This window comes from Carcharodon carcharias, chromosome 5 (genome assembly GCF_017639515.1).
Source record: "Carcharodon carcharias isolate sCarCar2 chromosome 5, sCarCar2.pri, whole genome shotgun sequence".
Taxonomy (NCBI): Eukaryota; Metazoa; Chordata; class Chondrichthyes; order Lamniformes; family Lamnidae; genus Carcharodon; species Carcharodon carcharias.
In genome coordinates this window covers 194,172,561-194,187,110 of record NC_054471.1, presented here as the reverse complement: position 1 = coordinate 194,187,110, position 14,550 = coordinate 194,172,561, and the positions used below count along the sequence as shown (strand labels likewise).

Sequence of the window (14,550 nt, the reverse complement as noted above, 5' to 3'; positions counted from 1 at the left end):
TGTCTGAGCCACAAATAACAGCCTCTGTGACAGTGATTTCAGCTCGCTGGCCCTCGTTATTCTTTGTAATTTCTCCATTGCTTTTAACATTGTTGATCATTCTCCCTGCCACAAATACTCCTCCTTGGCAATCCAGCATCATTCTACTGCTTTCTTCTGGTTTCATTCAGAATCTTTGCCAAAAATGGATGTTACATATTCTCCAAAGATTTATCCAGTGATAACCAATAGTGCCAACAGGAACTCACCAAGCCTCCTTATAGAGCACCTTCCAAATCCATGACTGCTACCATCTAGAAGGACGAGGGCAGCAGACACATGGGAACACCACCACCTGGAAGCTTCCCTCCGAGCTATTCACCACCCTGACTTGAAAATATATTGCCATTCCTGCATTGTCACTGGGTCAAAATCCTGAAACTCCATCCCCAACAGCACCGTGGGTGTACCTTGTCTCAAAGATTAAGCCATGCTTGTCTAAGTACACACGGCCGGTACAGTGAAACTGCGAATGGCTCATTAATTCAGTTAGGGTGTACCTACACCCACATGGACTGCAGTGGTTCAAGAAGGCAGCTTAACATCACCTTCTCAAGGACAATTAGGGATGGGCAATAAATGTTGGCCTGGCAGTGATGCCAACATCCCATGAACAATTTTCTTAAAAAGTCCATCCTTAGCACTTTCTCTTCATTGTCTCTATGTTTATCCTAGTGAGATCATCTGGAAACGTGCGATTAGTTCCTTTTGTATGCTGTTGGCCCTTCCATCTTCTTTCATGATTTCATAAATGTTGCTCACTGTTCAGTTGTCTGTCCAACATTATGATTTTCAGTTGTCTGTCCAACATTATGATTTAGATTAAACAAAATTTCCTCCAGCCCAATGACGGTAAAACTTAACCCACCACTTTTAGCTATCAGCAACTCCTAAGTACTTCTTCCCTTAATTGTATTTAATCTGACTAAACTCAATGGCAAGCAGCCTCAGCATTGTGCTCTGATCCTTAGTTGAATTTCTCTTTCTACATCAGCCTGTGAGTAAGACCAACACTTCTCATCATCATAGCATCACAGGTGCCTGTCCTTACCCTGCTGCTTCAGAACCTCTAAACAATGCTTTTATCATCTTGAGGTTTGATTTCTCTCATTTCCTTCTACCCTTAACAAACCAAAGTTCATTGAGTGCCCTTAGTCCAGTTGTTAACCATTCAAGGCCTTGCAGCATCAGGCTCCACTGCTACCCTGCCTCATTAAAAATTAACTTGAAGATCCTTGTCCTTGCCTTCAAATGGCCTCACCCATCCTACTTCAGTGATTCTCTTCATCCCTATGTCCCTGCTCGCTGCTTTTACTGCTGAGATACTGGCCTATTGCTTGATTTATGTCTTCATTGCTTCACCATATTCGACTGTTCGAGCCCCCTTGCCCTTAACTTCTGGAGCTCCTTCGCTTAATCCCTCTGCCTTATCTCCTCTGTTTCTGCTTTCAAAAGCTAAAGACTTGCCTCCTTAACTCCTCAGTTGGGTCTGCCCCTACTCCATTCTGCAAGTTCTTTTTCTTCCTCTTGGTGTCCATTTTCTTCTCTCAGTAATGTGCTTTGGAATCTCTTTCTGATATGTGCAGTGCTATATACATGTTCACCTCACTCCGGTGCGTGAAATAAGAGAGGAGTTTTGAAATGGTTTGTAATTGTTATTTTTATTTTGACTTTTTTGGACGTTTGTTTAAAAAATAAGTAATTTTACTGAAATATTATAAATTTTAGTGCAATGTAACACTTGAAAATACAATACACAAGAAGTATTCCTAATGACTGGAATTTTCAGCTTCTGTTTCTCAAGTTGATCAGACTGAGTAAGGAAATCAGGTTTCCTTTCCGAACCATAGGGAAGAATTTAATCCAGTCCTCGGGAGTGGACTGGGATGTGGATTGCGTGGGCCGAGTGTCATAAAATCAGGAGGGAAGGCAGAGGGTGGAGTCCCCGTTACCTTCCTGACTTTATCCAATTCAATCAGTGGTGTGGAGGCGGGGATGGTCGAGGATGGCCTTCCTGTCCGAAGGCCAATTAAGGCCTTTAAGTGGCTCGTTAATGGCCACATAAAGGCTAATTCTGCCACTGCTAGTAGAATACTAGCGGCAAGAGGCCTTCGCACCACATGGTAAGCTGGAGGCCTCCTTGTGGGCTCAGCCGGGGTCTAGGGGAGGTGTGGACAACTGCTTGACCGGGCATTCTGTGGCCCAAGGAGGGCCTACCCGGCACCCTCTTGGAGAGATCAACACTGCCCCCCCCCCACCTCCCCGCTGCTCTCAACACTAATGCAGCCCCCCACCCTGTCAGGGCCTGCCTGACTGGCACTGGTAAGTCTGACCCACCGAGCTGGGTTCCGAGGCCTGGTTCAGACCAGCTGCAGTACCAACAGTGGCCACTGCTCCCAGTGGTGCTACTTCAATTGATCTGCTGCCAGCCTTCTGATTGGCTGGTAGAACTTGGGATCTTTGCTCGTAAGGGGATGAAAGCCCCAGTGCCAGGCAACTAACTGCCTGATAGGCGTAGAATTGCATCAGGGCTCCCAGAAATGGCTGTGGCAAGGTTGCCTTGGCTTTCTGGCTCACTGTTGGGGCCACTGCTGCTGCCGTTAAGTTCAACTCATGGATTATACAGCACAGAAGGGGGCAATTTGGCCCATTATGCCTGAGCCGGCTCTTTGGTAGAGCTATCCAAATAATCCTATTACCCTGCTCTTTCCCCATAGCCTGCATATTTTTCCCTTTAGTATTAACCCTTCTCTTTTGAATGCTTCTATCGAATCTGCTTCCAGACCCTTTCAGTCAGTGCATTCCAGATCGTAACAACTCACTGTGTAAAAAAGAAGCTTCCTTATGTCTCTTCTGTACCAACTCCAAGGCCTTACCATCTTTCCTAAAGTGTGGTGCCCAATATTGGACACAGCACTCCAGCTGAGGTCTAACCAGTGTTTTATATAGTTTCAGTATAACTTCCTTTCTTTTGTACTGTATTTTTCTATTAATAAAGACAAGGACCCCTTATGCTTTTTTTTAGCATCAACTTGTTCTGCCATGTTCAAATATTTTTTGCACATGCACCCTAGGGCCTGGGTTTTCGCTTTGAGCAAGCATCGGGAAGTCTCCCGGCTCTCTCTGCCCTCCAGGAGAAACTCATCGGAATGGCAGGATCTTTGTGCTGGGCAGCAAGTGTAGGGGTGTGTGTGGGGTTGGGTGTGGGATGGAGTCAGGCCTGGACACAGATGGTGGTGGCCACAGGGGCTGCTGATTGCTGAGGCGGACTGTTTAAAAGGCCCACCTCAGTTCTCCGGCACTTTGCCACAGTCGTTTTGTTAAATAGTAGGCCCTCTATCCCACACCCCGCAACCCATTCCCAGTGGTTCCCCATGCTCAACTTTCACTGACACAGGCATTTTCAAAAAAAAATGTAAAGGGCTGGGAATTTAAATAACTTCACAGTTTGAACTTTTTGTACTTCTCACTGACACAGGCAGGCCTTTGTAATTTTTAAAGGGCTGGGGATTTAAATAACTTGATAGCCTGATAGTTCTACAGATCTTATGCAGAACATTTACAACGACGCTAAAAAAATTCATAATTCCCACACAGTGGGTTATAACCCTTGCTGCAGCAAAAATGACATCTGTTTGAATGCAGTGCAGAGTTTAAGTGGCCCTGCTGAGTTTGGGTTTTCCTCATGTGCGAATCACACCCGTTCTTCTGCCTAACAGCAAAAATGGGAACTTCCAGAAGTGAGGGCAGGACTTCCAGATCCGTGTCCCACCCACCACTTTTAAAGGAAGCCTAGACCTCTGTTCCTGCACCCCTTTAAAATTGTACCATTTCATTTATAATGTCTTTCCTCATTCTTCACCCAAAATGTATAATTTCATACTTTGTTCTGTTAAATTTCATCTGCCATGTGTCTGCCCATTTCACCAATCTGTCTGGGTGTTCTTGAAGTCTGTTACTGTCCACCTGATCGTTTATTACATTTCCAAGTTTGTTTCATCTTCAAAGTTCGAAATTTTGCCCTGTAAACTCAAGTTCACGTCATTAATATATATCAAAAAGAGCAATGACCCTGATACCAACCACTGGGAACACTATATGCTTACCCTCAGTGTAAAAAAAAAGTCATTCACCACTACTGTCTGCCTTCTGTCCCTTAGCAGTTTTGTATCTATGCTACTACTGTCACTTTAATAACATGGGCTTTAATTTTGTTAACAAGTATATTATGAGGTACTTCATAAAATGCCTTTGAAAGTCCATATACACAGCATCAACTGCACCACACTCATCAATCCACTCCAAGAACTTGATCAAAGGTACTTCATCAAAGAACTCAATCAGCTTAGTCAACACAATTTGCCTTTAACAAATTCATGCTGACTTGCATTTATTACAAGAGTGTAACATTTACAATGCTCCAGTACTCTGACACCAGTCCCATGTCCAAGGCAGATTGGACAATTATGGCCAGAGCCTCCACATTTCCACCCTGACTTTCCTCAGTAACCTGTAACATTCATGCCACACAAATGCCAGGCGATGACCATCACCAATAACAGCAAATCAAACTTTCTCTGCTCATTTTCAGTTGCATTACACTGTTGAATCCTCCACTATCAACATCCTGGGGGTTACCATTGACCAGAACTTAACTGGACCAGTCAGTTAAACACTGTGGCTACAGGAGCAGGTCAAAAGTGGGAATTCTGCGGCAAGTAACTCACCTGACTCCCCAAAGCCTGTCCACACCTACCACACACAAGTTAGGGGTGTGATAGAATACTCTCCACTTGCCTGGATAAGTGTTCTCCAATAACACTCAAGAAGCCTAACACTATTCAGGACTAAGCAGGCAACTTGATTAGCACCCTATCCATTACCTTAAACATTTACTTCCTCTGCCACTGGTGCACAGTGGCAGCAGTGTGTACCATTTATAAAATACATTGCCAAGGCTCCTTCGACAGCACCTTCCAAACCTGCAACCTCTACCACTTTGAAGGACAAGGGCAGCAGATGCATAGGAGCACCACCACCTGCAAGCCCCCTTCCAAGTCACACACCACCCTGACTTGGAACTATATTGCTGTTCCTTCATTGCTGCTGGGTCACAGTCCTGGAACTTCCTCCCAAACATCACTTTGGGTGTACCAAGACTACATGGATTGCAATGGTTCAAGAAAATGGCTCACCACCACCTTCTCAAAGTGGGTGGGCAACAAATGTTGGCCTTGTCAGCAACGCTCACATCGTATAAACAAATAAAAAAACACCTAAGATGCATCTGGACTGGGTAACTTTACACTTTGAGAACTTCCAACCTTTTAAGCATCTCCTCTTTATCTATTTTTTATCTTATCCAATATCACTGCTGCCTTCTCCTTTACTTCTACATTGGCAGCATCCTCTTCTCCACTGAAGACAGTTGCACAGTCCTGATTTAGTACCTTAGCCGTACCCTGTGCCTCAACAAGCAGATTGCATTTTTGGTGCCTAATTGGCTCCACTATTCCTTTGACTGCCCTTTTTAATATTTATATATTCGTAAAAACTTCGGCCTTCCCTTTTATGTTAGCTATGAACTAGTTGTATTTTAACGACAATTCGATACCTATACCAGCTTCATTTTTATTTATAGATTTTAAAAACTGAATTCAAATCCTCAAAACTGCCACAGTGGGATTAGAATTCATGTTTTCTGGATTACTCATCCTAATGATATTGTGCAACCGCAAGAGTATGTTGTTCATTGCAGTATAATAAATTGCTCCTCAAATTTCATGAAATTAAAATTCAGGAGGGAAAAGCTAGCAACATTGAAATGGCACATCTCATGATAAGTATGGATATAATTTAGGATGATCTGTGGTTTTTATTAACTGTTTCTGGAAGAATAAATAACATGTTTCTGATGGAATGTGGAATAAAGGGTCTTAATTTCTGAGTCAAAGTCTGATGTATCCCAGACACTATACATAATCCTGGTTCTTAGATTTTTGACAAACTTTCAAGGCTTCATCTTGCAAAAAAATCATGTTTAGATTGTAATTGAGATACCTGTTTGACATGCCAAGGGTAAGATTCATCATGGTTGAAAATTGCAGGAGAGAAGGAAACATATGGTTTAGGGGGATTAGCTGACACCAAACTAGGAGTTTAAAAAAAACTAGATTGAAGAAGGAAGAAAAACCTGAGCAAGGTAAGAGGTTTCACAGTTGAAGGTCTGAGTAGCATGAGTTAGATTAGGAGATGGTGCAATCAATACAGTAAGATACAAGGAAATCACGTAGGATGGCACTTGAAGCTTAGAAGAAACCAGACGGGAATGTTTAAAGGAGCACAGACTATAGGAGCAGTGGTAAAATCGAGAGATCAGAAAAGTAAAGAAGTTGGAGGCCAAGGAAAAGAAAAAGATAACTAAAACTGTTATTTTCAAGTTTCAAGTGGGGCAACTTTGTGAAACTCCCAAACTCTCCTGTTAATATTTATTACCCAGTTTATTCCAGATGTGCATATTTCCCATTTCAATTGCAGTTTACACCAGATTGGTAATGTGTTGCTGTTCAAAAGTTGTGATAGAAGTTAAAGCGCTTATATGGCACTTACATGAGTGCAAATGTGTTTTTTTTTAAAGCGAGACATTTGATCATTTTCCACTTTTATTCTTTATATTTTTTGAGAAGAGGGGTGACAATGCCAGCTTGCAAAGGGAAGAATACAGATAGTACAAGGTCCAGCAAGGGAAGTTAAGCAGTCAACAGTTTAGTGAGATAGAGTTTAAGAGAGAAGGAGATGGGTCTCCTGGACAAGACGAGCTTGGAGAGGGGAGATAGGAGAGAAACGAGAGAAGGATGCAGATTTAAGGGTAGGGCAGTAGGCACAGAACTTGAGGGACAATTGGCTTAGTGGGCAGAGGCAACTGAACAGATGCTCACAATTCTAGTGACAGAAACATCCATGAACACATTGTGCATTGCTGGAGGTGAAGATGGAGTTGGCTGGAACAAGGTCCTGAAACAGCTGCTTTGTCATAGCCCTCTCGAATGATTCTAGAGTAGTGAATAGTTTTGTACAGCAGAGTGAATTGAGTAGAGCTGATGGTTTATATTGGAGAAAAGAAGCTAGAGATTAGTTTATATGCATTCCAGAATGATCTTGGAGTAGTGAGCAGTTTTGACAGAGAAGAGAAGAGCTCAGTAGTGCTTGATGTGATCCAGCAAGATCTGGTGATGAATAGCTAAACCAATTGTGTGCCAAGTACGTTCAAGTCTGCTACCCTTGGACTTGGGGGATTAAATATCAGAGCTCAATCAGGGTAGCTACGTGGGTGGGAGAGAGAAAGGGGAACCAATTTGGGAGGCAAAAATAAGAGGACAAGGGCATCAAAGGTGGAGGTGAGAGAGTAATTAATCTGATTACAGCTCCAGAAATAACATGGCGAACAGAGGACTACAGGCTAGACAGTTGAAAATTTTAAAGTCCAATTGTAAGTAACTCCGGAGAGAGTATTTTCTAAGGGAGGGTGCGGGAGGAAGTGATATTGGAAATGAGGAAGGGAATGCAAGTGGTGAGGGCCCCAAGGAAGTGCTTAAAATGCTGGAAATAGAGAGGTCACATGATATGGCACAGTTGAGGCACTGGCCTTGAATATGTGTAGGTGATTTATGTGTTGGACAGGTTAAGGGGGGACATGAGGACAGTGAATTTAAAGGAGGCAGAGCAAGGTAAGTTGAGGTAGAGGTTGAAATTAGTGATGATGAGTTGTCATTCGGTGCAGATGCTGAGAAAGGAAAGGACTGAAAATATATGAGAAATTTAGGAAGGGGTATGGCAGTGGAGAGTAGGGATTTAATGGAGAGCAAAGTGGGGTGGAACGAATTGAGGTGCTCAAGGAAAGTGAGGGAGATCAAGGAGAGATTTTGTGATAAGTATCACCCTGCTCCCACATGAGTTTCAGATGGACATGTGATTGAAAATAGCACTTGCAGAGGGGAACTGTGATGTCGATCAACTGACGGAGTCTGAGAAGTCAGCAGTGGAAGGGGTGTAAGTGTTGGGAAGAAGGTTGGCTAAATTAGCCCCCAGTGAATGTGCTGAGTGGGGAGGTCAATGAAAGAGGAGGATAGGTCAGTTTGGGTTGCTGCTTGCAAGGAATCAGGGAGGAGTGCCTTTATGGCCCTTGGATGAATCCCAAATGTCACACAGTGGGTAGCTATAGGTTTATCCAGGAGGAATTCAAGTCTGGGGTGATGGAAAGAGAATAGAAGGCAGATGAATATTGATGCTTATGATAGAGATTTGGGGAGGGGGCCAAAGTACCCCAGAGGGAAGAAATGAAAGGTGGCATGAATGAGTGACAGGAACAGAAAGAGACAAGAGAGAAGGGCCCAAGAGGGGTAAAGAAAAGAGAATAGGAGCAGATAGGAAGTTATGAGCTAGCTCCAGTGCGGCAATCAAAATTACCACAAAACTGAGATCACCTTAAGAAATTACGAAATAGGAGCGGGAATAGGCCATATGCCCCTTGAGCCTGCTCCACCATTCAGTAAGACCATGGTTGATCTGATTGTGGCCTTAACTCCACTGGGGAGCAGGCAGGAAAGTGATCTTTGACTCATTCTTCTAACTCCAATGAGTATAGGCCCAAACTGCTCAACTTCTCCTCATAAGACAACTCCTCCCTTCCAGGAATCAACCTAATGAACCTTGTTAGAACTTTTGCAATACACAGTGCTCTTCGTGCAATCCCACCAATGCCCTGTAGAGTTCTAACAAGACTTTCCTACTTTTATATTCCATCCGCCTCACAATAAAGGCCAAACGTCCAGGCATAATATCCACATTCAGAGCAACTGTGCATGGCAAATGATCCAGAGGTCCATTGCTGCTGAAATGGCCTCAGCGATTTGCACATGCAGCGCACTATCAGATCCAGTGTATTAGCGGAGAGCTGAATGGAGTCAGCAGAAATACATAACAAACAAAATTCAGGAAAGCAAAGGTTATTCTGCAGCAATGGAGTAGAGTCCAGAATAGGATGGCAGCCAGCAGGAGCAGATCAGAGTGAACTCAGTGTGAAGTGAAGAATATAGAGAAGCAGCACCTCAGGATGCAGCAAAAACCCAGATACTAGAATAGGGAAGAAGCAGCAGAAAATGCAGCTTCCACTGGAGGCTATTTTAAGGTTCCAAAACCAGTGGAAAAATGGACTCTAGCCCAGGAGACAGTTGATTTCTATCCAAATCCCATTCAGTAGCAAAATAAAGCTGAGGAAGCACTAATGCATTGGAATACAGAAAGAAGCTCAGCAGGTGGTGGTGGGTGGGCTGTAGGCTGGAACAGGTTACCTTAAACCTTGAAACAACTGAGGGGCAGAGCACAGTCACAACAAAGAAAACATTAAGTAGAAGTTAAATAGAATTGTTATGTTAATTAATTTCACAGTCAGTAAATGTTCAGGACAATAGTTATAATTGGGCATGTTTAATTCAATCAGTATTACATAAAATTACACAGTAGTTAGAGCACTGAAACAGGCCATTCAGCCCAGCTGGTCTATGATGGTGTTTCTGCTGCACAAGTATACTTATCCTTGTGTAAGAATATCAAATAATGACAGCTCTACTTCCCATTTCAGTGGTCATTTGCTTGATGTAAACAAAATAACTTCTAAATGCATTCATGAATTCTACCAATCTCAGCCTGGTGAAAAGTTTACCCTGTAGCTTTCTGTTTAAAGGAAAAGCTGACTGTCCATGAGTGTTTCCTTCTCTATTTTTAACTCCATGTTCACAACTCAAAGAAAGGGGCTATGTCAGATAACTCTTGCCATGCACCAAGTATCAGAGATCTCCCAACATGACTTGCGTGAGGTGCTAATAAAGTAGCAAGCCAGGCCAACAAATTTTGTTTTATTTATGGACTACGAGGAAACTGCTTCAATGCCTCACTGTTAACACAAGAAACAAGAGGTGGGAGCAGGAGTAAACCATTACAGCTATTACAGAGACATGTTTGCAGGGTGACCAAGACTGGGAACTCAGTGTTCAAGGGTATTCGACATTCCGGAAAAATAGGCAAAAAGGAAAAAGAGGCAGTGTGGTGGTGAGTAGTGATAAAAGGATTTTTTTTATCCCTTCACAGGATGTGGGCTTCACTGGCTGGGCCAGCTTTATTACCCATCTCTAGTTGTCCTTGAGAAGGTGGTGGTGAGCTGCCTTCTTGAACCGCTGTAGTCTATGTGATGTGGTTACACCCACAGTGCTGTTAGGTAGGGAGTTCCAGGATTTTGACCCAGTGGCAGTGAAGGAACGGCGATATATTTCCAAGTCAGGTGCAATAGATCGTGATGTGGAACCAGTTTGGGTGGAAATAAGGAATAATAAGGGGAAGAAGTCACCGGCGGGAATCATCTATAGGCCCCTGAAGAGTTGCCTCACTGTAGGACAAAGTATAAATCAGGAAATAATGGAGGTGTGTAAGAATTGTCATGGGTGATTTTAATCTGCATATTGACTGGACAAATCAGATTGGCAGGGGTAACATGGAAGATGAATTTGTAGAGTGCATCAGGGATTGTTTCTTAGAGCAATACATTGCAGAACCTATCTGGGAACAAAACAAAAACAGAATTACCTGGAAAAACTCAGCAGGTCTGGCAGCATCGGCGGAGAAGAAAAGAGTTGACGTTTCGAGTCCTCATGACCCTTCGACAGAACTTGAGTTCGAGTCCAAGAAAGAGTTGAAATATAAGCTGGTTTAAGGTGTGTGTGGGGGGGGGGGGGGGGGGGGGGGGGGGGGGGGGGGGGAGAGAGAGAGAGGGAGAAGTGGAGGGGGTTGGTGTGGTTGTAGGGACAAACAAGCAGTGATAGAAGTAGATCATCAAAAGATGTCAACAACAATAGAACAAAAGAACACATAGGTGTTAAAGTTGGTGATATTATCTAAACGAATGTGCTAATTAAGAATGGATGGTAGGGCACTCAAGGTATAGCTCTAGTGGGGGTGGGGAGAGCATAAAAGATTTTAAAATATTTAAAAATAATGGAAATAGGTGGGAAAAGAAAAATCTATATAATTTATTGGAAAAAAAAGGAAGGGGGAAGCAGAAAGGGGGTGGGGATGGGGGAGGGAGCTCAAGACCTAAAGTTGTTGAATTCAATATTCAGTCCGGAAGGCTGTAAAGTGCCTAGTCGGAAGATGAGGTGTTGTTCCTCCGGTTTGCGTTGGGCTTCACTGGAACAATGCAGCAAGCCAAGGACAGACATGTGGGCAAGAGAGCAGGGTGCAGTGTTAAAATGGCAAGCGACAGGGAGGTTTGGGTCATTCTTGCGGACAGACCGCAGGTGTTCTGCAAAGCGGTCACCCAGTTTGGTCTCTCCAATGTAGAGGAGACCACATTGGGAGCAATGAATGCAGTAGACTAAGTTGGGGGAAATGCAAGTGAAACGCTGCTTCATTTGAAAGGAGTGTTTGGGTCCTTGGACAGTGAGGAGAAAGGAAGTGAAGGGGCAGGTGTTGCATCTTTTGCGTGGGCATGGGGTGGTGCCATAGGAGGGGGTTGAGGAGTAGGGGGTGATGGAGGAGTGGACCAGGGTGTCCCGGAGGGAGCGATCCCTACGGAATGCCAATGGGGGGGGTGAAGGGAAGATGTGTTTGGTGGTGGCATCATGCTGGAGTTGGCGTAAATGGCGGAGGATGATCTTTTGAATGCGGAGGCTGGTGGGGTGATAAGTGAGGACAAGGGGGACCCTATCATGTTTCTGGGAGGGAGGAGAAGGCCTGAGGGCGGATGCGCGGGAGATGGGCCGGACACGGTTGAGGGCCCTGTCAATGACCGTGGGTGGAAAACCTATCTGTGAACAAGCTATTTTAGATCCAGTAATGAGCAATGAGGTGTGATTAATAAGAGATAGCGTAGTTATGGATCCTCTAAGGGGTAACGATCACAACATGGTAGAATTTCAAATTCAATTTGAGGACTAGCAACTCGGATCTCAAACCAGTGTACTCAACTTAAATAAGGGCAATTACAGAGATATGAAGAATGAATGTCTAAAGCAGGCTGGGAAAATAGACTAAAGGGAAGGCCAGTGGATGAGCAGTGGCAGACATTTAAGCAGATATTTCATATCGCTCAGCAAAAATTTATCCCAGTCAGAAAGAAGGACTCTTAAGAAGGATGAACCGCCTGTGGTTAACAAGGCGGTCAAGGAGAGTATCCAATCAAAAACTAAGGCACACAAAGCGGTGAAAAGTAGTGGTAGGCTAGAGGATTGGGAATTTTTTAGGAACCAGCAGTGGGTGACTAATAAGCTAATAAAGAGGGAGAAAATTGATTATGAAAGTAGATTGGCAAGAAATATAAAAACAAACAACAAGAGCTTCTACGGGTATCTGAAAAAAAAAGAGTGGATAAAGTGAGCGTGGAATCCTTGGAGGATGCGACTGGAGAATTGATAATGGGGAATAAGGAAATTGCAGATCATTTAAATCAATATTTTGCATTGGTCTTCACAGTGGAGGACACTATAAACAGCCCAAAGATATCAGATAAGCAAGGAGTTAATGGGAGGAAAGATCTTGTAACAGTCTCTATCATGAGGGACAATGTATTTGACAAAATAATGGGACTAAAGGCAGACAAGTCTCCAGGACCTGATGGCCTGCATCCAAGACTTTTAAAGAAAGTGGCTGCGGGGATGGTGGAGGCGTTGGTCGAAATATTCCAGAACTCGTTGGATTCTGGGAGGGTCCCATCAGATTGGAAAGCTGCTAATTTGACGCCTTTGTTCAAGAAGGGAGGGAGACAAAAAGCAGGAAACTGTAGGCCAACAAAAACAGAAAATACTGGAAAAACTCAGCAGGCCTGACTTCATCTGTGGAGAGAGAAAAACAAAGTTAAAGTTTCAAACTAGAGCTTCAAACTATAGGCCAGTCAGCCTGACGTCTGTCATTGGGAAAATGCTTGAGTCCATTAATAAGGAAGAAATAGCAGGACATTTGGAAAAGCTCAACGCAATCAAACAGAACCAACATAGTTTTGTGAAAGGGAAATCATGTTTGACAAATTTGCTAGAGTTCTTTGGGGATATAACAAGCAGTGTTGATAAAGGAGAACCAGTAGATGTAGTGTATTTGGATTTCCAGAAGGCATTCGATAAGGTGCCACATAAAAGGTTATTGCACAAGTTCACGGGTAATGTATTAGCATGGATTGAGGATTGGTTAATGCACAGAGACAGAGAGTCAGGATTAATGTGCCTTTTTCAGGTTGGAAAGATGTAACTAGTGGAGTGCCACAAGGATCAGTCCGAGGGCCTCAATTATTTACTATCTGTATTAATGACTTGGAAGAGGGGCAGAGTGTAATGTATCCAAATTTGCAGATGATACAAAAATAGGTGGGAATGCATGTTGTGATGAGGACATAAAGAATCTGCAAGAGGATATAGACAGGTTGAGTGAGTGGGCAAAAACTTGGCAGATGGAGTTTAATGTAGAAAAGTGTGAGGTTATGCACTCTGGTAGGAAGGATCAAAAGGCAGACTATTATTTAAATGGAGAGACACTCCAAAAAAGTGCAGCAAAGAAGGACCTGAGTGTTTGTGTGCATGAAACATAAGTTAACTGCAGGTGCAGCAAGTAATTAAGAAGGCAAATGGAATTTTGGCCTGTGTTGCTAGGGGATTGGAGTTTAAAAATAGGGAAGTCTTTTTACAACTGTACAGGGTGTTGGTGAGGCTGTGCCTGGAGTACTGTGTACAGTTTTGGTCCCTTTATTTAAGGAAGGATATACTGGCATTGGAGGCAGTTCAAAAGAGATTCACTAGGCTGATTCCTGGGGTGAAGGAGTTGACTTATCAAGAACGGCTAAACAGGTTAGGCCTTTATTCACTACAGTTTAGAAGAATGAGGGGTGATCTTATTGAAACGTACAAGATTCTGAGGGAGCTTGATAATGAGATGTTGAGAAGATGTTTCCACTAGTGGGGGATTCTCGAACTCGGGGACATAGTTTCAAAATAAGGGGACACTCATTTAAAACTGAGATACGAAGGAATTTCTTCTCTGAGGGTAGTGAATGCCTGGAATTCTCTACCCCAGAGAGTTGTAGAGGCTAGATCATTAAAAGTACTTAAAGAGAAGGTAGATAGATTTTTGAAATATCGGGGAGTTGAGGGCTATGAGGAGCTGGCACGAAAGAGGAGTTGAGGCCCGGGGCAGATCAGCCATGATCTTATTGAATGACGTGGCATGCTTGAGGGGCCGAATGGCCTTCTCCTGCTCCTATTTCTTATGTTCTTCTACTGGCTATTGAACATGCTTCGTCATTCAATACGGCCATGGCTGATCTTCAGCTTCAACTCCACTTTCCCGACAGCTTGCCTTATCCCTTGATTCTCTGAGAAACCAGGAGTTGTCCATCCCAATCTTAAATATATTCAACGATGGAACATCCACAACCCTCTGGGGTAGAGAAAAAAATTCCAAAGACTCACAACCCTT

General features: G+C 43.5%; 1 protein-coding gene across 11 annotated transcripts in view; it reads left to right on the top strand.

Moving 5' to 3' along the window:
* Window positions 1-14,550, top strand: part of asxl2 (ASXL transcriptional regulator 2) — a 319,202-nt gene that overhangs the window by 145,105 nt on the left and 159,547 nt on the right. The window lies entirely within an intron of this gene.